At 45.5% G+C, this 24066-nt stretch overlaps 1 protein-coding gene across 38 annotated transcripts in view; it reads left to right on the top strand.

Moving 5' to 3' along the window:
• KCNMA1 (potassium calcium-activated channel subfamily M alpha 1) overlaps window positions 1-24066 on the top strand; it is a 773456-nt gene that overhangs the window by 387794 nt on the left and 361596 nt on the right. The gene's annotated exons all lie outside the window — the stretch shown is intronic.

Consider the following 24066-nt stretch of genomic DNA (forward strand, 5'->3'; position numbering starts at 1 on the left):
TGCAGGGGACGTGGGTTCGTGTCCCGGTCCGGGAGGATCCCGCATGCAGTGGAGCAGCTGGGCCCGTGGGCCATGGCCGCTGGGCCTGCGCGTCCGGAGCCTGTGCTCCGCGACGGGAGAGGCCACAGCAGTGAGAGGTCCGCGTACCGCAAAAAAAAAAAGGGGGGGGAAGAGAGGGCCGGGTGGTGGAGGGAAGAACATTCACTGATCCTGTGCTGTGTCAAGGTATAGCGCTAAGCACTTTAAAATGAATTATATGTACGGTCTCATTAAATTCTCCTAGCAACTTGATAGGGTGGGTACTATGACCTTTCCCACTTTACAGATGAAACTGCAATATTTGCCCAAAACCATGCAGCTAGTAAGTCGTGGAGCCAGGATTTGAGTCCATGTGTCTGAAGGCACCTCTCTTCCAAGTCGGGAAGTAAAATTCCAGAAGTGGAAGTGACTATGCGGGTCCAGTGAGATGTTTCACGAGAGGTCACGTAACTTCATCCTGCCAATTCATCTGTCTTGTTTTTCAATTGTTCTTCATCTCCCCATTTCGCACCTTTGGGGCCAAGTCTGCAAGGCAGCTGTGCTCAGGAGGGCCCTGTGAGTCTTCTCACTGGGACATGGGGCATGTGGGCCATGTGCTATCTCATGTCTGTTTGGGCCTTGATTCATTTCCTAAACTGTGGCTCTAAAAATACTCTCTTCCCTTTCATCTCAGTGGGGGGGGGGGGGCAGCATCTCATGATGGACTAAGGTCTAGTTAGCAAAGAACAGGGAAAGTTGATCATGTCTTAAGGACCCCTCCGACTTAAGGGATTCTTTCCCGGTGGAAAGCCCTTTTGCCCTCCCCATCCTTACCTAGGTCTCTGAGCCAGTTATTTGGCAGACTAAAGTACATAACCAGAGAGGCTCTGCTTCCCCATTAGTTTCTTTTGTCTCTTTAGAGAGTTGCAGGGTATAGTTAATTTGTTACAGTGGTGCATTGTATGCTTACAGAGTTAGTTAGTGCATTGTGTGCATATCAAACCCGTGGACTTTAGGAAAATTTGATCCCAAGGAGGTTTCTTTGGAGGTCTTTGAAACCGTGTAAGATATCCAGCCTCCACCTCGTCTTGCACACAGGTGTTGACCTCGTAGTGGGCACCTGACAGAGCTGTGAGGACAGTGTAGGTTACTTCCACGATACTGCATTGTAACCTGTAAAGGACTGTGAATGCTACTTTCACTGTCAGCATTAGCAAACCCCCTGCCCCATAGCAGGAACAGCTGGGCAGCCCGTGGCATCGAGAAGGAAGCTCACCATTTTATTCTGGACCCAGCTCCTTTATGGAGCCTGATCTTTCTGGTAGTGTTCTGAGAAATCTGCTCCAGCTCTCCGCCTTTATGCCCTTTTCGAGAAGTTGTGGCATGCATTTAACCTTTGTCGAGGAAGTCAACACAAATCGCTGTGGGTGTAAAGCATCTCCGTATTCTTTCTTTTTCCTTTTAAAATACTCCCCCCAGTTTTCTCCATCCCTCACTGACATTTTTACTGCCAGGCTTTGGTTTGGAAAATTATGGGTAGGGAAAGTTCAAGGGCAGGATGTTCAGAACAGCACTGCACATCTGTGAAGGGAGCACGACAGGAGAGCCAGCAGCAGTTGAAAGAATGGCATGTCAGATGGTGGAGGAGGCGAGCCCACTGCAGGCTGGGGGAAGAGGAGACGCCTTCGGGGCAGAGAGGCTGTAAATAACTCCCAATGGGAGGTCCTGTCCCCTTTCAGAATTTAACCTTGAATGGTAACCCTTGATTCTCAGGCATGGGAGCAACCCGAACTCAACCATCCTACCTCATCTGGTTTTGCAAATTGCCCTTCTTTCATCAGCGGGCTGTAAACCTGGTAGAGAAGACAGGTGTGCCAAGGGAGTAAGCGCTCTTGTTCCTTCTGTCTTCCACGCTGTGCAGTGGTCTCGTCTTCCTTGTTCACTTCTCACTTTGAGGGAGACACAGAGGCACCGCATGCGACCGCACTTAGAAGCACCAAGGGAACTGCTCATCTTTGGCGTTTCCTGAGGCAAAAATCAGGGGCTGTTAGGAGCGGGAAGGAAGATGGAGCTAGACCTTCCAGACTTACTGCAAAAGACAACTTTAGAATAAAATGCTAGAACTTGAAGAGGCTTCAGAGTCCACCTGGTAACACTGTTCCCTGTGCCTCAGGGTCCTCTCCTGCCGAGTGAGGGCTGAGTGACCTTCTCAAGGTCACTCAGCCAGCCAGGGGCTGAACTAGAGCCAGAAGTCAGAGCTCTTCCTGCCCAGTCCAGTCTCTTCTCTACTTGATCTTTTGGTTTCTTTCTACTAAATAAAAAATGAATAAAGATGTGATAGTGAATATTATCCATTGACTAGCAGTGCCAATAATGACCTTTTACGCAATTTTGGAGTTTCAGACTGTTATCTTGGGGGAAACTTTAGGGACATGGAAAAGAACAAAGATAACCCCAGGTGGAAAAGACCAAACCCAGCCAGGTGGGTGCTTGGGAGATTAGTTATTTCATCCCTATGGCAAGAGGCTTTGAATTTCTTGATTTTATGGTCCTGCTTTTCTTTCTTTCTTTCTCTCTCTCTCCTCTTTCTTTCCTTTCTTTCTTTCTTTCTTTCTTTTTTTTTCTTTTTCCTGTACTATTTCAGAGGGGAAGTAAGAGTTCAGCTCTGTTGTGGAAGGTTGACCAGGCTGAATGCATTGGTCTCGGCTGTTTGGAATTTGTTACACATAACTTTTGAGGACATTTTGCCCCACTGCTCATTTGTTTCTCCTATGAAAACACTATCTGATAACTATTTCTATAAATCCATATCTACTCTACCCTCCAAAATTAGAATGAATTATTTCTTTTCTTTTCACCACTCTCTAGAATTTAAAAAGAAACCTTTGGATTATCTGATGCTCAGCCCTCTGGCTTTTTTTTTTTTTTTTTTTTTCTTTAAAAAGAATGATTGTTTCAGGGCAAATGAAGAAGATGCATGCCCTTTAAGACCCAGTTAGCTATCTATGTCTTCTGCAATTAACATGTGTTTATACCACCAGAGGGCTGGATCTTCTCCCCATTGCCCAGCTCTGGTCCTTTACCTAAAGCCGCAGCCAGACATGCATTCAGAAACTGCCAAAAGATCAGTACGGAAGCCAGCTGGAGGGAAAGGTTAGAGCTCAGAATGGCTTAAGCCAAACACAGGGACAGAACTCATGCTTAACACAGGCATGGTTATGCTGAGGTGTGGTGTTGACAGGTAGAACTTCATCACGGGTTTTATGAGCTGCACACAGACGTGACCTCTGCCTTTATTTTTATTTCTCTTTTCCTTCTTCCTGACAGCCTGACAAATTAAAGCTTTGGGGAGACCCTGGTCAGTGATGACGTATTTGTGTTGTAAAAATAGAATCCATTGCAGTAAGGATGCCCTTGGGACTTTTTGGATGTACATGTCACTGTTCCCAGAATTTGGGAGAAGGGCATGTGGATGTTTGTGTGTGCATGCATGTGTGTACGTAGGGGACAATCCTGCCCCACCTATAAGTGGATGGGAAAGCATAGCATGGGCGGATTGGCCACCAGTCTCATCATAATAACAGAGATGGGGCTGAGAGCCATGTACCTTAAAGGTATCAATAAAGTAATAGGTATATGTTAAGTACTGACTGTGTGTGAGACACTTTTCTAGGTATTGGGGGATTTCAAATACTATGGATAAGGCTAGATTTTTTTCCATTAAGACGTTTAAATTATATATATTTTCACAAGGTTCAGGAAGTCCAGCCATAAATATAGGAAAAATGAGATAACAAGACAAGATAACAAGTGAGGTATCACTAGGCTATATAGCATCAATTTCTAACATGAGCTTTGCTGACAATAAGTGCTGAAGGTTCAGAAGCTGAAAAGATAGCTGGATCTTATAGAGTGTTTGGGCCCTGGGGAGATTTTGAGTTGAGGAGACAGAAAACTCAGTCTCCTCCCCACCTCTAGGAATCCATAAGAGGGGCTCTCATTATGGCACACACTTTGGCCTCTTGGATTTTGTTTTCAGTATGTGCTGAGTGCAGCGAAGCCCTGCCTTGAAGTTGGCCACTGAGATTAAGGACTGAGAATGCTTTCAGAATGGCATAACAGAATCAGAAAAGCAAACTGTCTCTAGTGGTGGTGATACCTATTCTCCAGTTGCACATGATGAAAACCTTTGGACACTTTTTCAGAAGTGGCTGGCTGAAAGGCAGCTGCTCCGTCTTTTTGAAACTGAGGTCAGGGTGTAATGTGCCTTACAGGGACCTCATTTATGAATTTGCCACGTGCAGAGCATCCAGGGGCATGGGGGGATGACAGTCCTGGTTAAGTGAGGTCATGCTATGGGCAAACCCGCCATGGCTCAACCCGAGATGCTGGCCTGGAGACCAGCATTTGCCTGGAGGGGCTGCATGGTGATTTTCATGGGCTCTAGGTACTTTTGCCTTCTTGGGTCTCTTTCTCCAAAAAGAATATTAAAAGTTAGGGCTTCCCTGGTGGCACAGTGGTTGAGAGTCCGCCTGCCGATGCAGGGGATACGGGTTAGTGCCCTGGTCCGGGAAGATCCCACATGCCGCGGAGGGGCTGGGCCCGTGAGCCATGGCCGTTGAGCCTGCGCGTCCTGAGCCTGTGCTCCGCAACGGGAGAGGCCACAACAGTGAGAGGCCTGCGTACTGGAAAAAAAAAAAAAAATTAAAAATAAAAAAAAGTTATGTTTTACTGCTGTGTTCCTATAAAGATGAGTATAATGCAGGCTAGAGTCATTATAACCTATTCATTGTTATATTTATTTTTTTCTTCTGGTTTTAAAGAAATTGGAATTCATCCATTTTTGTGGTTGGCTAGAAGTGTGGTGGGCCCTCGGCCCTGGGTCTGCGGTGCCTGATGGAGAAGTTGGCTCTTTTTCCTCCCCTTCCTGTTAGCCCCAACCGTCTGGAAATTTTCACAGATAAGAAAACATGCCCAGGGACAGACGCCTCTTACCACACCCCTCCCAGTGTCATCTAATCGTTTCAGATGAGAAAATAAAACTAAACATTCCATTTCAAACCACGCCTTATGATTTGGCTTTGGGAAATATTAACGTCAGCAACCCATCATTTAATAAAAAATGGCACCCGTGGATATGTCAATTTTTAAAAGAAAACCGAATAATCTTGCTTTCCTGTTGCGTTTTGGAGACACGTATGCTTTGTCCATTCTTATATCTGAAAATGAGTCTTGCCAGTGTAAGAGGTCTGTTCACTGAAAGTACCACAGTAAAAAAGAACATTTCCTGCCCTGAGGTTTGCAAGCTTAAGTAGAAAGGGGTGGGCAGATGTTAGAAATGAGGCAAGCAGGTATGTGAGGGCCCGGAGGAGCTGAGAGCCCGAGCCTTCCCTGAAATGACTTCCCCGCTCCGGCTGGCTGTCCCCAAGCAAAAATACAGCCTTGTACAGGCAGATCTTCCCCTGAGAGAGAAGAGAAGAAATTGGACCTTCATGTTGGATCTTCAGTTTTAAACTATTGCCCATGACTCCACCACTTGTAAAAGTACTCTATGGGCCAAACAAAACACCTCCGTAAGCCGTTTTCAATCTCTATTCTAAACTGTCTCTTTTTCTGGTCTTGAATTAGCTCTGCTCTCTGAGTGCCAGAAAATATTCTTAACTCTTGGACCTCTGTCTCCCAAAAAGGGGCCCTGCTCTCTCCATGGTGAGGAGTCCTTGGTCTCTACACACCCCAGCTTGTTTCCCATTTAACACATCTTCCAACGCTGCATAAGTGAATGTCCACCTTTCTCTAGGCAAATACTGTATGTCATAGCAATAAATCACCCACAGCTTACTGTAAATCCCCAAAGCCACATATCACTAACTCTACATCAGCCCTGAAAATAACGTCATTAGGACCTCATAAACATACACTCTGTTTATTTAAGAACTGCAAGAGTTTTTTAAACATGGTTGCTAAGTCACAAGAGTGTATTTTCCAGGACATAAATGGAAGTGAACACAACTCCCTTAAATTGTCAGATTCTTTATAAGAAAAGAGGCCCAAATCTGTCTGTTCTACTGGTGTATTAACCTGACCAAAACAGTTGATTATACTAAATGTGTCAGTGTTGATAATTGCTCGAGACTATTTTCTGACTTGCTCGGCTAAATGGGCACATTGCATGAACCTTGCTTTAATTTCTAACATATGTGGGTATAAAAGCATGGGTTAACATAGATAAACCCTAGCTGTAGTTTCTTCACCCTTAAAGTTCCCAATTTGCTGAGCGTTAGGGTCAACTGATGAAACTCTTATGGCCCCTTCAAAAACAAAACCAAAAACATCTGTGGACTTTCTTCCCAGATACGGTCTCAAGTCTGAGCTATATCGCTATCTCCTGACTTTTCACTTTTTACATGGAAACTTGGCAGTTAATTTTAGGATAGCATTAGGCTCTGCTTCAATATAGAACCCAGAGCTCAGATATTTTCAGAGCTGGAAAAGAGATGACCATTCCATTATGATAACCCTGATTCTAGTAGAGCTGCTTCATCAGTCTGATGTCCAAATGGAAAATACTCAGACTCCCTTTCACTGATCATTATTCTCTCAGGAGGAAACCATAGGTAGGCCTCCAGGGTCTGTCTACCTATTAGATGTTGGAATCTACAGTAAGGCATTTGTCCTTCTCAACAAAGATATTCTACCCATGTTCCTAGTCATGCAGACCTCCTATTCAGACAGAGTCCCCATTTCTTCCTTTGAGAGCTGGTGTTTTTACCTCGTCCTCCCGGCCCCCTCAGAAAATGCAGAAAATGAACCCACAGCCCAGTTTGAGATACACTTGATCTTGATGCCCTAGAGGGAACTGCAGGGTCCTTATGTAGAGAAAGGTGAAAACATGGGGCTGTCGGATGACTCCACCTGGCACATGCTTTTTCCTCTTGTAGCAGGAGCAAGTGGGCCAGGGGTGCATTAAGGATTTTGCCCTCTTCATAATAGCATGAACAGGAATAATAAGGCAGGGTCTGTAAAGAGCAGCATTAATAATTGAGATGTGCTCCGGGCAGCCATGCAGCCTGGCTGTGCCTTCGAGCACAGTCTGTTATCAAGTACGTGGTGAGGCTGGTGGGTAGGCAAGGAGGGGGCACGTGGTGCCTGTGTGTCTCATGCATGCGTGTACCTATGCTTGGAGGAGGACAAATGAGTAACAGGTGGCAGCTACGGCAAGTAAAATGATAGAAAGCGCTGTGTGTAGATTACTATGTATGATGGTGGTGGTTCTTTTGTGGGTCAAGCACCTTTTTGGGGATTTGATGAGCGCTATAGGAATTTTTGCCTGCCAGGGACCCTCGAGTTGGTCCATGAACCCTAAGCTAAGGATCTCTGCTCTGTAGATGACCCTTGGCTCATGTGCTCACTCATTCCTGTTTCTTGTGTCATTAAGATCAGGTGGCAGGCAGAGGGCAGTCTTCATAGCCAAAGATTAATCGGAGATTGATTGAGAACCCTCCCCCTTCTGTCATACAAAACATGTCTCAGGGCTTCCCTGGTGGCGCAGCGGTTGAGAGTCCGCCTGCCGATGCAGGGGACACGGGTTCGTGCCCCGATCTGGGAAGATCCCACGTGCCGCAGAGCGGCTAGGCCCGTGAGCCCTGGCCGCTGAGCCTGCGCGTCCGGAGCCTGTGCTCCGCAACTGGAGAGGCAACGACATTGAGAGGCCCGTGTACCGCAAAAACAAAACAAAACATGTCTCAGTGTGAGTTTCTCTGCAGTGGATATCTCTTCTTCTTCTTCTTTTTTTTTTTTTTTAACATCTTTATTGGAGTATAATTGCTTTACATTGGCGTGTCAGTTTCTGCTTTATAACAAAGTGAATCAGTTATACATATACACATGTTCCCATATCTCTTCTCTCTTGCATCTCCCTCGCTCCCACCCTCCCTATCCCACCACTCTAGGTGGTCACAGAGCCCGGAGCTGATCTTCCTGTGCCATGTGGCTGCTTCCCATCAGCTATCTATTTTACGTTTGGTAGTGTATCTCTTCTTGCGTCATACCTTTTCCCCCCACTGCTTTGGAAATCTTGAAAATGTAGGGGCAATGCTAATGAGACTAGGGAAAGGAGGCCCTAGACTCCCAGCTATTCCTTTAATACCAGGCAACACAGAAAGCAGTATGTAAAGCGGGATGGGTCTATAGGGCAGAGCCTAAATACTCTTTGTTTTCTGCATCTCTTATACATTTTTTTTTTTGTGTGTGTGTGTGTGTGTGTGTGGTATGCGGGCTTCTCACTGTTATGGCCGCTCCCGTTGCGGAGCACAGGGTCCGGACGCGCAGGCTCAGCGGCCATGGCTCGCGGGCCCAGCCGCTCCGCGGCATGTGGGATCTTCCCGGACCGGGGCACAAAGCCGTGTGCCCTGCATCGGCAGGCGGACTCTCAACCACTGCGCCACCAGGGAAGCCCAGCACCTGTTTTTAGGGGAAATTTTCCTCCTTGATCTGTGAGTGAGGGATGCACATAATCTCCAGCCAAAACCACTCCTTCTGAGACCCAGCTCTGGAGCACCAGGACCCGGGCGTCGTTGGGGGGTACCCAAACAGACGCACAAAGCACCTGCCACCTCTCCGCAAGGCTGTGACTCTTCCCCACCACTGGAGAGTCACTGGGGACCATAGTGGGTGCATCCGACCAATCTTCAGACCAGTTTGACAGAAAACAGAAGAGGGGCTTCTGAGAGAAGCCCCATCTCCCCTTAATTCCCTGCCTCCTTTGGATTTCTTGCTGCCCTCACCTGTCTCCAAGCTGGTCGACTGTGACAGTTTAATTGGTTCAGGGAAGGCAGGATGGGGAGAAGCAGGCATGGGTGACTGGCCTTCTGGAAGAAGGAGATTCCCCGGAGATGAATGAGGGGAACCCTGACAGACAGGCTTCAGAGGGCTGCGTGCAGGCAGAAGGTCACTGACCCTTGCTTGAAAAGAGCATTAAGTGAAGAGGAGACTTTTGCCAGCTCTCTCCTCCCCGAGCTGACCGGGCTAGGATTGTACATTCCCGTGTGTCGTCGATACCTCGTCCACTGAGGGGCGGGGTGGTCGGCTGGGGGCCTCTGGCTGGGAATGAGAATGGGTGGAAAGGAAAGGCAGTGCGTCCAGTGGTTAGCAGCAGGCTCTGGAATCAGACCTTCATGGACTTAATCCTGGTCTACCACTTTAGTGCTGTGTGTCCTTGGGTAAGCTGGCTAACCTCTCCCAGCTTTGTGCAGTAGGGTGAAAACGCTGCTGAGGGATGATGCTAATGCCTTCCTTGGAGCAGTGTGTGGTGAGAACTAGGTGATGCCTGTAAAAGCTCTTAGTATACTGCCCAGCATGAAAGTGGCCAAAAAAGCATTAGATAGGATTGTTACTGTCCTTTTGAGGTTTGTTTTGAAACTTTAAATCAGGTCTTTAAAGAGACACGATGTGAACACATTAAAGTTAAGGGGACAGAAAAACCCAAGATGTATTGCAAAGCAGCGACGTGATTAATGATCAAGGTAGAGTGGGCAAGACCTGAGTGTCTTAAAATTGCAAAAGTCTCAGCTCGTTACTGATTTGTAAGAGCGTTAGAGTGGGCCCCAGCAATCATCTTTAAAAAAAAAAAAGGAGATTGAACAGCCTTAGATAAAAATATTGCTCTGGAAGGTCAATGTGCTTATGTGACACTTTTCTTTCAGTAATATATACAGATCTGCATATACTGTGTAAACATAAGTATGTCCTGGTTTGTGATGTAAGATATATTTCTTCCTGTGGGTTTTGCTAGAAAGCAGTTTGAGAAACACAAGCTTTGAGTCCAGAAGAGGGCATGCTTTCTGGGCTGCAGTAATTTAGGGCATCTTCAGGTAGGAAGGGAGACTAGGTGTGGGTCCCCAGGCATGGGTGGAACTTAGATAATACAGAAGAAGGGGAGAGGGTGAGCAGTCCACAAGACCACTCACTTCTGACACCAACTGCAGGTTCAGGGAGCTCCCCACACCACCCCCAGCTTTGATAATCTGTTAGAAGGACCACAGAACTCATTGAAAGCTGTTATGCTCACAACCAGTTTACTACAAGGAAAGGATCAGCCAAGTATGTGTGTTAGCATACGGTATTTGTTTTTCTATATATGGAATCTAAAAAAAAATGGTTCTGATGAACATAGGGGCAGGATAGGAATAAAGACACAGACCTAGAGAATGGACTTGAGGATACGGGGAAGGGGAAGGGGAAGCTGGGGCGAAGTGAGAGAGTGGCATGGACATATAGACACTACCAAACATAAAATAGACAGCTAGTGGGAAGCAGCCGCATAGCGCAGGGAGATCAGCTGCATGCTTTGCAACCACCTACAGGGGTGGGATTGGGGGGATGGGAGGGAGACGCAAGAGGGAGGAGACATGGGGATATATGTATATGTATAGCTGATTCACTTTGTTATGCAGCAGAAACTAATACAACACTGTAAAGCAATTATACTCCAGTAAAGATGTTTAAAAAAAAAAAAGTGAAAAAAAAAGAAATCAGCCAAGGGAAGAGACTCACAGGGTAGACACAGGGAACATACCAAGCCCAGAGCTTCCACACTGTTCTCTCCCTTTGGAGTCATGGCAGTGGCACTTTTCCAGCATTGATGTATAACAGAGTATGAGGAATTTTGCAAACCTGGGAAGCTCACTGAACCTCAGAGTTGTTACTGGGACTCAATCACATAAACCGGGGTGACTGCTCACGTGGCTGACCTTACTCTTCAGCTACTTTGGAGCTTGACAGATTCCACGTGACCCAAAGCTTCCACGTATATCACACGGTTGGACTTCCTTGTGTGGTTTACCACCCTCCCCCTGCTTCCAATCTTATTGTTACTACCTACCTGATCCAAGACCCCCAGGCAAAGACTTTGCTCAGACATGACATCCCAAGGACTGAGAGAATGCCTCCCAGCAGCTGAGGGCCAAGGGAAGACTTCTCTTGGGCAAGGCTAACATCTTTACAGCAGAGTCAATGGGGGGACTGGGCTGGCTGGAGGGAGGGGTCTCTCTTGGAGAAAACTGGGGGTGGGTCTTTCGTTCACACGCATGAATAGTAGAGGAGAGGGAAATACTACTTTAGAAAATGTGGTGTTTCCCGGGTCTGTTGATGTCAGCAAAATCACCATTGAACGTGATTATCTGTCCCCTCAGTCCCCATGTACACCCAAGCTGAATAACTTGTCAGGTGAGCCTGAAGCTGGTAAAATGAAACTGGGCACAGGGACCAGGAGGGGGGCTGCTGGATGCATGCTCCCCACGTGACCGAGCTGCCCGGGGTGCAGTGGGCCTCTGATTTCACCCCATTTGCTGCCATCTCAAAGTGACCAGGAGTCTTCCTGTGCCCTGTTCCTCTGCAGACCCAATGGATGGGTCTCCAGGTGCCCTTGGCAGCTTTGGTAAGGAGAACATCTGTCTCCCTGCTTCAGTTTAACTTCCCTACTGGAAGGCTTGATGAGGTCAAAACCAGAAAACACTGAGACCTCAAGCTGGGGATAAAATGCAGATCCGGTGTATCATCAGGCCATGCTGCCTGCTTGCCACCTGACAAATGAGACAATCTCCAGCCAGGGACAGTTTGTAATTATGCAATCAAATTAACTTGGATTTCAGCTTAATGAAGTGCTTAATGTCCCGAATGAGGCCGAGCCCTAATATTTAGAGAAACAAGCTGGACCCCAGGAAAGCAAAGAACAGACTTCAGTTAATGCCTATTAGTATTAATTGTGCTTGCAAAATAAACCTTTTCAAATATTCATCCTCTCATGTGAGGCAGTCCAACAGTTTTGATGTATTTTTACTAAGGGGTTTTTCTGCTGTGGCTCATAAACAAGACGGTGGAAAGAACATTTTACTGGAAATGTCTGTTGAACTCTACATCTTAGGGCATATTTCTTAACTTCATAGGATTTCAGCTTTCTCAGTTGGACAATAGGAAAAATTCTCCTCTCTTTCTCTGAAATTCCCATTTTTCCCCCCTAGAAGTGTTTTGTTTTAGTTAAAAAAAAAACCCTGATACTCTGAAGGCAGGTAAACCTGGTTACAAATCCTGACTCTGTCACTTACTAGCTGTGTGACCTGGGGAAAAAAGTAACCTCTCTGAGCCTTTGTTTGCACAACTCTAAATATGGATAATAATCATTCCTGCTTCTTAGTTCTGAGAACAGTAAATGAGATACTGCACATAAAGCACTTACTACAGGACACAGGACATACTGGCACTTATTAAATCTGATGATGATAAGATAAATGTGAAATTATTTTCAGTATGAATTATACATCACTAACTTGGTATCAGTAATTTTTTTTTTTCTTTCATTAAGATGATGATTTCGGGCTTCCCTGGTGGCACAGTGGTTGGGGGTCTGCCTGCCGATGCAGGAGACGTGGGATCGTGCTCCGGTCTGGGAAGATCCCACATGCCGTGGAGCGGCTGGGCCCATGAGCTATGGCTGCTGGGCCTGTGCGTCTGGAGCCTGTGCTCCTCAACGGGAGAGGCCACAACAGTGGGAGGCCCGCGTACCGGGAAAAAAAAAAAAAAAAAAAATGATGATTTCAATAAATATTTATTGAATGGGTATTATGTGCCAGGCACTACATTAAGCACTGGGCACTTACCGATTGTAGTGTCAGAGGGAAACGGGCAATAAACACGTCGACAAATAAATAAATAAGTTGATGATCATTGCTGGGAAAAAATCAAACTGGTAATGGGAAAATCAAGGTTTCTTAGCTTTTTTTGTGCTGAGGACTCCTTTGGTGGTCTTGTGAAGACTATGACCCCATCTTTCAGAATATTTATAAATGCATAATATAAAAACATTGGATTACAAGAAAACCAGTTATATAGTTATCAGAATATATAAAAAAATTCATTATTGAGTATGTGTGCTTCTTGATTAGTGCATTATCAAGACCAAGAGCAACGGTTCTAATACCCCTATAATTTTAAAGTAGGATTAATGTAAATGACATTTTGAGATATCTGCTTCTGTTATAATCGTATATGTAACTATCTGGGATTTTTTATTGATAAGAAAGTTAGAAGTATCATTAATACTCTTCTAGTTTGTCATTCACACATATATACATATATATATGTATATATATAGAAATGGCAAATTTGAGTTAGAGGTTCATAAAAGTAAAGGTGTAATTTTTCTCATCCAAGTTCACAGACTTCCTAAATATTATCCAAGGACTTCTTGGGAATCTGTGGCCCCTGGGTAAGAACCTTTGCAATAGAGAGTGATTTGTGATGGGGGCTGAGGTGTTTTACTGAGAGATGAATCATGTGATTTCTGCTTTTAAGAAGCCATTCTGGACATATAGATTAACAGAATTGAATTGAGAGTTCAGAAATAAACCCATACATCTATAGTTGATTGATTTTTTTAATAAAGGTGCCAAAATCACTCAATGGGGAAAGAGTAGTAGTTTTTTAAAAAAGGTGCTGGGACAACTGGTTAGCCATTTGTGAAAGAATGAAGCTTGTTTGACCCTTACCTTACATCATATACAATATTAACTCAAAAGGGATCAAAGACCTAATGTAAGAGCAGAAACTATTAAGCCTTTAGGAGAAAACATAGGGGTCAACATTTGTGGCAGTAGATTTGGCAATTAATTCTTAGGTATGATACCAAAAGCATAAGCAACAAAAGAAAAATATAGATAAATTGAGCCTGATCAAAATTTAAAACTTTGGGTTTCAAAAGACACTACCAAGAAGTGAAAAGCCAACACATAGAATGGGAGAATACGTTTGCATATCGTATATCTGATGAGACTTGTATCTAGAACACGTAATGAACTCTTACAACTCAGTAATAAAATACAACCCAATGAAAAATGAGCAAAGAATAGATATTCATTAACACATTTGTCATCAGGGACTTGCAAATCAAAACCACAATGAAGTACCACTTCACACATACTAGTATGGCTGTAATAAAAAAGATAGCTCATAACAAGTGTTGGCAAGGGCAAAGATGTGGACAAACTGAAACCTCTGTAAATTACTGATGGGAATGTAAAATGATGCAGTAGCTTTGGAGGGCAGTCTGGCAGTTCTTCAAAAAGTCAAACATGGAGTTGCCGTAAAACGTGGCTATTCCGCTCCTAGGTATATACCCCAAAGAAATGAAAATATATGCTTATGTAAAACTTGTACCTGAATATTCATAGCAGCATTATTCATAATAGCCAAAATGTGGGAACAACCTAAATGTCCATCAATGGACAATTGGATTAACATAATATGGTATATCAATGCAATGGAATATTATTTGGCCATAAAAAGGAATGGAGTACTGATACATGCCACAACATGGATGAACCTTAAAAACACTGTGCTACGTGAAAGAAGCCAGTCACAAAAGACAACATATTATATGACTTCACTTATATGAAAGTCCAGATTAGGTAAATATATAGAGACAGAGGATAGGTTAATGTTTGCTTTAGGCCTTGCAGAGTGGGAAGATTGGGAATTGATAGCTAAAGGATTTCTTTTCTTTTACTAAATTTCGGCTGTTTTATTTTTATTTTATTTACTTTTTAATGTTTATTTTTAAATTTTTATTTTATTTTTGGTTGCGTTGCGTCTTCTGCGTGCGGGCTTTCTCTAGTTGTGTCGAGTGGGGGTTACTCTTCTTTGCGGTGTGCGGGCTTCTCATTGCAGTGGCTTCTCTTGTTGTGGAGCATGGGCTCTAGAGCTCAGGCTCGGTAGTTGTGGCACACGGGCTTAGTTGCTCCGTGGCATGTGGGATCTTCCCGGACCAGGGATGGAACCCGTGTCCCCTGCATTGGCAGGCGGATTCTTAACCACTGCGCCACCAGGGGAGTCCCTAGGGTTTCTTTTTTGAGGTGATGAAAATGTTCTAAAATTGATTGTGGTGCTGGTTGCACAACTCTGTGAATATACTAAAAACCATTGAATTGTACACTTTAAATGGATGAATTGTGTGGTATAAGAATTATAACTCAATAAAGCTGTTAGCAAAAATAGTCATTTTGAGTGTGATGCAGAGAATAGAGTATAAAGCACAAGATTTTTTATCTTGCAAAGAGAGTATTTGGGAGGCTGTTTCCTTAGGCCCAGCTGAGAGGGTGATGTCTTGGGCTAGGAGCAAGGCAGTGGAAGTGGTGAGCACATACTGTGGGGTATCATGGAGAGAATGTGCTGTTTAGTTGAAAATAGAAGTCAGGAGTGACTTCTAGGTTGTGAACCTTAATAACTAGTATTTTCCTTATAGAAGACCAGAGTTTCAGTTCTAGTCTGTAGAAATATTGAGAGGATTAGTGGTTAGACCTGAACACTACAAAATTTCAGAGAGCTGGGTGGCAAGGTATTATCATCATCAATTTCATTGTAACTTTTAACAGGGAAGAATATTCATTGTGTATATGCACACACACATATTTACATGCATACTCATGCATTTAAGGCAAGAACATAAAAAGCACACACTTCAGAAAGCCAAGGCAGGGCAGAAAGAATGAACTACTGACCTCACTACTTCTCATGCCAATGCACATTTGTTCAATGGAAAGAGATCAGCGTAAGTAGGAAAGGATCTATTCAAGAATTTATGTATCTCAGACATGTTCATCAAGCATAATGTGTCAGTACTCTATTCCTTTTTATGGCTGAATAATATTCCCTTGTATGGATATAACACATTTTGTTTATCCATTTATCTGTTGATGGACATTTGGGTGTTTTTCACCTTTTAGCTATTGTGACTAATGCTGCTATGAACATTTGTGTACAAGTATTTGTTTGAATTCCTATTTTCAATTCTTATATACCTAGGAGTAGAATTGGTGGGTCATCTAACAATTTGAAATTTTTGAAGAATCCCTAAACTGTTTTCCACAGTAGCTGTACCATTTTACATTCCCACCAACAATGTGTGAGGATTGCAATTTGTCTACATCCTTGTCAATGCTTGGTTTTTTTCCTATTTTTTTGTTTTGTTTTTGTTTGCTTATAGCCGCTATTCTTTGTCTTTGATTTCTGGAGTAAAAGCAGCTTACCCCCAGCATTTGATTTCCACCCTGGTTCATGTGAGGGGGTTTGCTCCATCTACCATGACAGTTTTAGGAGTGGGCCAGCAGGGCAATGTGGGAAGAGCAGGTCTGCCTCTTTCTAGGAGTGTGACCTTGGGCAAGTTATAATCTCTGTGAGTCTTAGTCATTTCGCCTGTACAGTGGCCATGATACTACCTACCTTAACACTAAGGTGAAGGTATGAATAACTTCCTAGCACATGCCTAGAAGATAGTAGGCTGAATAAATTATCTTCTTTCTCAACAATGAATACCGATAGAGGGAAAGGGATGGATTTTATATAATCTGCTTTTAAATTCTTAGGATTTTGGGTATTGAACTTTATCATAGAGTGTTTTCTTTGCAGTGGGTTTCCTGCCAAATCCTTGATTAAATTAATACTGATTTCTTCCCCCCAACCCCCGCCCGGTGTGCGGGCCTCTCACCGCTGTGGCCTCTCCCGCGTGCTCCGGACGCGCAGGCTCAGCGGCCATGGCTCACGGGCCCAGCCGCTCCGGGGCAGGAACCCACGTCCTCTGTATCGGCAGGCGGATTCTCAACCACTGCGCCACCAGGGAAGCCCTACTGAAATTTTAATATATTTATTCTCTATATGTGTACCTGTTGAGGGGGGTGAGAGGGATGAATCTGTATGACAAAATCAGGAAGATAAACTGGGTTACCTCTTGATCTTGAGATTCCTCAGGTGGGTGAGCGATCTTTGTTTACTTTCCAGTGTCCATGGTTCAGGATGGACTTGGAGTGGTTATTGATCAGAACATGGCCTTCTTATCATTCTAACAAAATGAAAAAGCTGTGGCCCACAAGCTGCTTCATTAACTTTGGAAAAGTCAGCAAGTATTTATATTACTCATGATGTAAACCTGCATCCCTACATAAACATTTCAGCTACATCTTCTAAGTAACACCCACCAATAAGTCGCAGCGATACCGTTTTCATGGGGGATGTTTTTTTCTCTTGGTCTCAGGTGCTGTAGGTCCTCACATGGCAAGTGCTGAGGGGCACTCCTCCCTTGGGGTTTGGCCCTGATGGAGGGAGGTGCCTCGTGACTACAGGTGGCTTGAGCTGGAGTTTCTGATCACTGGCGGTGGTTAAATAATGGGAAGAGAATGAGAAAAGCAGGAGGAGTGTTTAGGCCCAATGCCCAAATAGCTCAGAGCGTGGTAGACCAAGGAGACACCTGGACAGACTAATAATTTTGCATGCCTTCAAATTGATATTCTTTACATATTTAGTAAATATTTATTTAGCAAAGAGACTAAGCTTCCTGTTGGGGAAGAGAAGGAGGGGAGGAGGAAAACTGCTGCAGAGGTACCTCTGAGGCTCTGGCCAGCCACCTCAGCAGTTCAGAGAGCCTCTGTTGGTCTTTGAATTTGTCCTTACAGAGTCTTACCTCTTCACAAGTGGATTGTCCACGTCTTCTTCCTAATCACGTGTAGTCAGTACTGTTGCTGATAATCCCATTTTTTGATCGTGTTACTTTTCCAGTGATCTCTCAGGCATCTTATACATTGAACCCCAGGACACTGACCGGTTGGCCCAGCCCCTAATTCACCTCTGGCCGAGAATTTTCCAAAAACTTCTTAATGAAATGCTTACTCTGTGGCAGGCATTGTGCTCAGCCCCGTGTAAATGTCACCTTAATTCATCCTCACAGCAGCTTGTAAGGTGGACGACACTAGTATTACCCCCATTACAGGTGAGGAAACCAGGGCACAGAGAGGTTAAAGTGGCAGCTAGGATGTGGCACAAGGAGGATTTGAATCCACATCTTTAACTTTAATCCCTACATTTGTCTTGGGCAAAATTGCATATTATTTCTCTCAAAGTCAGGATTCTAGGTCCTCTGATAATGATAACAAGTGAAAGCAGTTTGGGGACAATTTGATCCTAAAATATCACACGTACCAACCCTAGTGATTTATTTCAGAGCAAAAATGGTTATAATCGTGAAGTATAAGTATACATATAATATAATTCTTTCTGAGAGCTGGTGGGAGCTACCCATGTATAAAGGTGGTGCTGTTTTAATTTGGTTGCTAGGAAGTGAGCATTGTGGCATAATTTGCATTCGGCAGTACTCTCCAAGTCCCTGACTGACCAAAGCTTTAGAATGATGGGACTCTGAAGTTCGCAGGCATCTTCGGGGGCCTGGTGAACCTCAGAACCAGACCCTGGGTTTAGTCAGACGCTCAGCAGAGAAAGTGATTGATCGCTTTTCCTATTGCAGCTAATTACCAAAAAAATGCCAAGAACTTAACAGGGAAAATTGTCCACCTTCTGCTTTTCTCCATGGACTTTAAATTGCTTGATATTCTGTCTGTTTCCAGGGTGTTGACGTCAGTGTTAACGGCACGCACAGAATAATTATTGAATATGCCATAAACTCCATGCTATGGTCTGGCAAAGGAAATACTGCCCCAGGGAAAGGGGAAGTTGGATTATATAAAAAAAGCAATAAGCTTTTCCTTAATTACTCCCTAAGAAGGAGAATTCTAGCTTTTAAGATAAACTAAAAGTACAAAAATAGCATATTTTGTAATGAGGGAGGTGCATCTCTCTCTTAGAATACTAAAATTGTTTTCTGGACATTGGCTCTTTGTAAAACGGAGACCATAAGAATCTCCAGTTATGGCTCCAGGAGTGTGTGGCCGTCCCAATATCCCCCCCACCCTTTTATCTGAAGCCCCTCCTTCTGGGGTGAACAGGTTTCCTCAGAGCCGATATGATGCATTGCTCTTCTCTCCTGAAAGCATCAAGTCCTGGGCTGAGCAAGGGAAAGATAAATGACTCTCTGTCGCCATGTTGTAAGTTACTCAGTGCTAGTTGTCAGTTTTTTTCTCCCTGGGAAGGGTTTGAAATGAGATTGTTTTCGACAGACTGTCCATGATAAATGATTTTCTGAGTAAGAACTTGCTTTCAGTGCTGAACCTCACCAAATCACCCTGACAAATGTTTGTGGCTGCGGGGGACCTTCTGTTGCCATCTCATGCTTGGGGTGGGGGGTGGGGGAGTGGGAGGCTTGGATCTCCAGGCAGAATGGGTCCCATAGGCTGTCTCCTGGGTGAAGTCAAAAGAGGGACAGGGATCTTTGTTTCTGGGCTGTGCATTTCCTCAGCTCCTTTCTGCTGATGTTAACCTTTCAGCTGAAAATCCAGAATATTCGAGATCTGAGAGAAAAAGTGGATAGACGAAAGGAATGGACACATCTGTTAGTTCTGGGCTCTGCTGTTTCCATGTTAGGAGTGAGGCCACTAATATCAGTTATAAATAGAACAGCGATATGTACACACAGCGGGGGCATGAACCTTCTAGGCGATGTTTTCAACCTCTTATTAGTCTGTGACCCTTCCTGAAAAATTGTAAAAAGAGCATGCTCTCCTTCAGTATTATTTAGCATTTCAAAAGAGATTAAATACCATGTCTAAAGTCACAAAGGGCTGGAAGAGCATGCCTGTTGCAGCTGTTCAGAGCCCTCCTTCCTCCCCTAGATTCTGGGAGAACATGGGCCTCCTGCGTGATGGTTGCATGTCTCTTGGCAACAGAGGGCCCAGGGCGTTGGTAGGAAGGTACCTCTAGAGCTAGAATCTGGGGTCTGAACGGCAGCATCACAGAGTTGTTTAGTCAGGGCCCACGTGAGATAACGATCCTTCAGGAGGGGTCCATAGTGCTGTCTGAGCTGTGGACGGGACCTCAGCAGTTTCGGTTTCAGAGGAGGTTGTTCCCCTCCTGTACGTGGGCATGTGGCCACCGTGGCTCCTTGGCTGCCTGCCGGGTCCTGGTCCTGAAGTCACAGGAGGAGGGCCACAAACGCCTCTCCAGTGATGGTTACACAGTGGCCCACGGCCCAGGCCAGCACTGTGCGCTGCCTGTGGCCGACAGCAGGAGTGTCCCAAGCCTCCCGCTGCCTGGGTTCAGAGAGGAGACACAGTGGGATGCTATACTGAGGGCCTGTGCTAGGGAAAAACTGGCTCCCAGGTGGGTGGGGGCAACAGCACACCCCAGAAAATTACTTGGGATACCAGTTGGCTTCTGTTGTGACTTCAGAAGCCAGGCCTATTGAGAGCTTGCCCGTCATGGTGGTCTCCTGGGGCAGGCGGAGCAAGATGGGCCATGCTCCCCCTCCCCACCTAGTGCTTCCTGAAATGATACCCCATCTTCCTAATAGCCCCTTTGTACACACACACATGGGTAAACTGAGGCCTGAGAGGAAATGTACATGCCAAGACCACCCGGTTGGTCAACTTCAACGCCAGCCTGTTTTGCGGCAACATCCATTCCCCTCTGTCTGTCCTCACCCAGCTCGGATCCTCTCTGCTTGGTGTGCCCAGTGACGTTCTCCCCTCTCTCAGGATGCTGCAGGGGAGGTACTCAGCAAGGCAACATCGCTAGTAAAGCTGAGAGTCAGTAGCCTAGCACTGCCTACTGGGTTGACACTTTTCATGCATCCATCAAACATTTATTGAACCTTATTATGCACCAGGCTCTGTGCTGGGTGCTGGGGCCACAGAAGAGAATAGAAAAAGTTTCCTGCCCCTGAGGGGCTCATAGTTTCAAATGGAATCTGAAAACTGATGGTAGTGGTAATAACAACAGCAACAGAAGTATATTGAGCGCTTACCCTGTGCTCGTCCGCAGTCGAAGCATTTCCTTCTTATCAGCGCATCTAAGTCTCATCACTATCACCATCCTCACTTTATAGGTGAGGAGGCTGGGGTTCAGAGAAGGTAAGGTGCTCCCCAAGCACCACATCAGTAATGGGTGGCACCACCGCCACCTGAATCCTGGGAGCTCCAGCTCCAGGGATGGATGCTCTAAACTGGCACTCCAGCGGAGGTGGGTCTGGGACAGGGTGCGTGTAAGGGCAGGGAGTGGTCAGCACCTTGGTGGGTGAGGAAAAGCTGCGCCAGGGAGCTGATGCTTGAGCTTGGGTCCCGAGTCTTCCCAAGGTGTCCTGGTCTTTGGCATCATGCACTGGGCTCAGGTTCAGGTTCTAGGTGCTGGGATTGCCCCACAGCCCTTTCTTGTAGTGTGAGGACCCTGCAGAGGAGGCGAGTTTTCCAGTGTTCTCCCTCTAGATCCAGGGACTTGGGAGCTGTATGCAGAGAGGAGAATTTGTATATCTATGTGCTCAGCTCTGTTTTCAGAACAGACTTTTTTTTTTTTTAAGTCACCATAGTGTGGGATCAAAAGCCGTTTAGGGGCTTCCCTGGTGGCGCATTGGTTGGGAACCCGCCTGCCGATGCAGGGGACACGGGTTCGTGCCCCGGTCCGGGAAGATCCCACGTGCCGTGGAGCGGCTGGGCCCGTGAGCCATGGCCGCTGAGGCTGCGCGTCCGGAGCCTGTGCTCCGCAACGGGAGAGGTCACAACAGTGAGAGACCCGCCTAGCACAAAAAAAAAAAAAAAAAAAAGCCGTTTAGGAACCTCTGAGAAGTAATGCGGCTCCTCCCCCAAACTGGGGTTAAGAGTCACGGGCCTTCGACCATGCCTTGTTGGTTAGAATAGAGATTGGAATAATTGACTCTCTGTTTTGGGAGCAGACACATCTAGGGCTTATTAGATGAGCTGAACCCCAGGTGTGTCTGGGTCCGTGGAACCGTAACATCCCAGATGTATAGCAAATATGGCAAAAGGAGAGAGACAGAGGCAGAGACCGAGGCCGACCAGCGCACGGGAAGCTCCCCTTTGTCTGTGCCCCAGCTTTAGCAGCAGGCCGATAGCAGAAGCGTGGCAGGGAAAGCTGTCCAGACCCTTCTGTGAGCACCAGGTTCGTGCTGGGAGAGGCAGCTGGCTTGCTCAAGGACCACCCTATTCTGGAACTTGTCTGATGTCAGGTGGGTATACCAAGTAGCGACACTTCCCATATCCCTACTGTCCCGAATCTCTGGCTCGTTGGGCTGTTTGGTTCTGCAAGTGAGCCAGCATCACCAAGGTGCTCCTCTTCACTTTGCCCATGATCTCTCACCCTCCTTGAAAATGTGCCGCCTCGGGAAGTGTGACCCTCGGTCAGGGGACAACCCCCCATGGCCTGACCCTCCTGCCTTCTGGGTTTCCTTCCACCACGTCTCCGTGTCCAATCAGGAAGTTATCCTAGGAGATCACCACTGTCATGTGGTTCTCATTCTTGCTTCATCCTGGGCACATTCTCACTCTCCTGCCCTCTCTTTTAAACTTGTTTTGTTAAAGGCAGTTTCTTTAACTGGAGAGTAAGGCTGAGAAGTAGGACTTTAAAGATGACAGTACAGGTGGGCAGGAATCACCTGAGCAGTGCCAAGGTGAGCAAGTGGCTGGGTCAGTATCACCCAGAAAACCAACGTAGTCTCTCACAACATGGTCTGATGAGAAAAACTATGACCGCTATAAATGGCTTCCAAATTATAGTTCTTCATAGCCAAAGAGAAACGTCATATAAGTATTTAAATGCAGTTCAACTCTGCAGTAGCATACACAGACCAGATCCAATTCATAACATAAAATCAGATATCTATCTAGAGAACGGCAATCAGCTCCAATCCCTGACCTCATCCCAGCTAATTACACTAAAGGATTTTTTTTTTTTCTTTTTTCTGGGAGTCAGGGCAACTTTGCCTTGGGAAGCAGAAATGCAGAAATGGGGTCCTCTTGTCCCCATTGTTTTCCTGGCCTTATTTCCCTGGAATCTGGCCAATAAAACAGGAGCCAACTAATCAGGATGTTTCTGGAATTATTGCTGCTGTTCTGGAAGCCCCAGCAGCCAAAGGATCTAGAATCATTCCGTTGGTGTTCACCCCAGAGGGCCAGCTGGCTCAGGTAGAACCAGGCTGTCTTTGGGATGGAGAGAAGATGTGATCTTGCAGCAGGACCCCTGGTGGCTGTCTATGCGGGCTCCCTCGGGTCACTTTAGTACCTTTACAGTGATGCAACTTCACATTTTATGTGACTGAAATATTCAGACCTTGCTTATCATATTATGTTGGGTGGGAGGGGGCGGTAGGTTAGAATGGGTGGGGAAGCAGAAGGTTGGAGGTTTATTTTAAATCAGATTGGGCATTTCCCTATGAGATCCATAAAAATGATTATAAGCTAATACGGTGCTCAGAAAAGAGGGCTCCTACTATCTGATTCTTGTGGATTTCCTAGGGACCATCCCAGCCTGATTATCTTTGTAGAATAGTGACCTTTATCTGTAACAAAGCCTGAGATGCACCTCCCAAAGACTGGAGAGCAAGTTCGCTGCTAATGAGCCTAGATTCACCTTTTCTTCTCCTGTAGAGAGGATTTTCATTTTGCTTCTTCTGTAGATGAATGCTATGTGCTTTCATGTATTATTTTGTTTAATCAATTAATAATCCTGGAATGAAGATGTTATTATGACCATCATTTTACAGATGAGGAAATGGAGGCTCAGGGAAGTTAGGATGCTGGTCTAAATTCATACAACCTGTAAGTGGCAGAGCTGGGATTTGAGTCTGCCTGGCTCCAAAGTCTAGATTCTGCCACTTTGCATCATAAATGTCCTTGTGATGCAGTGGTTAGGTGTGCATGGAGTAGTTCTTTAATGCTTAATGCCCTTTTTTTGGAAGGTGGTGGTAGACATAGACCTCCCTTTTTTTTTTTGAAATTTTTATGAAAATTGTATGAAGTTATGAAATTTATGAAAATTGTAGACCTGTGGGTGGGCGGGAGAGTCAGGGTACACCTTGACCCCACAGTTTTGCACTCAATTTCCAGCAGTCTAGGGGACTGTGGACCCCGTCTGTGGATTTAGTAGGCCTAGGGGAGTCCTGGGATCTCAGGTTAAGCTAATTAGGGTTTGGGGAGCTTCATTAAAAGTAAAAGATTCATGGAAATCCCCTGGCAGTCAGTGCTTGGGACTCAGAGCTTTTACAGCCAGGACCCAGGTTCATTCCCTGGTCTGGGAACTAGGATCCCACGTGATGCGTGGTGCGGCCAAAAA

Source organism: Kogia breviceps, chromosome 2 (genome assembly GCF_026419965.1).
Source record: "Kogia breviceps isolate mKogBre1 chromosome 2, mKogBre1 haplotype 1, whole genome shotgun sequence".
Taxonomy (NCBI): domain Eukaryota; kingdom Metazoa; phylum Chordata; class Mammalia; order Artiodactyla; family Physeteridae; genus Kogia; species Kogia breviceps.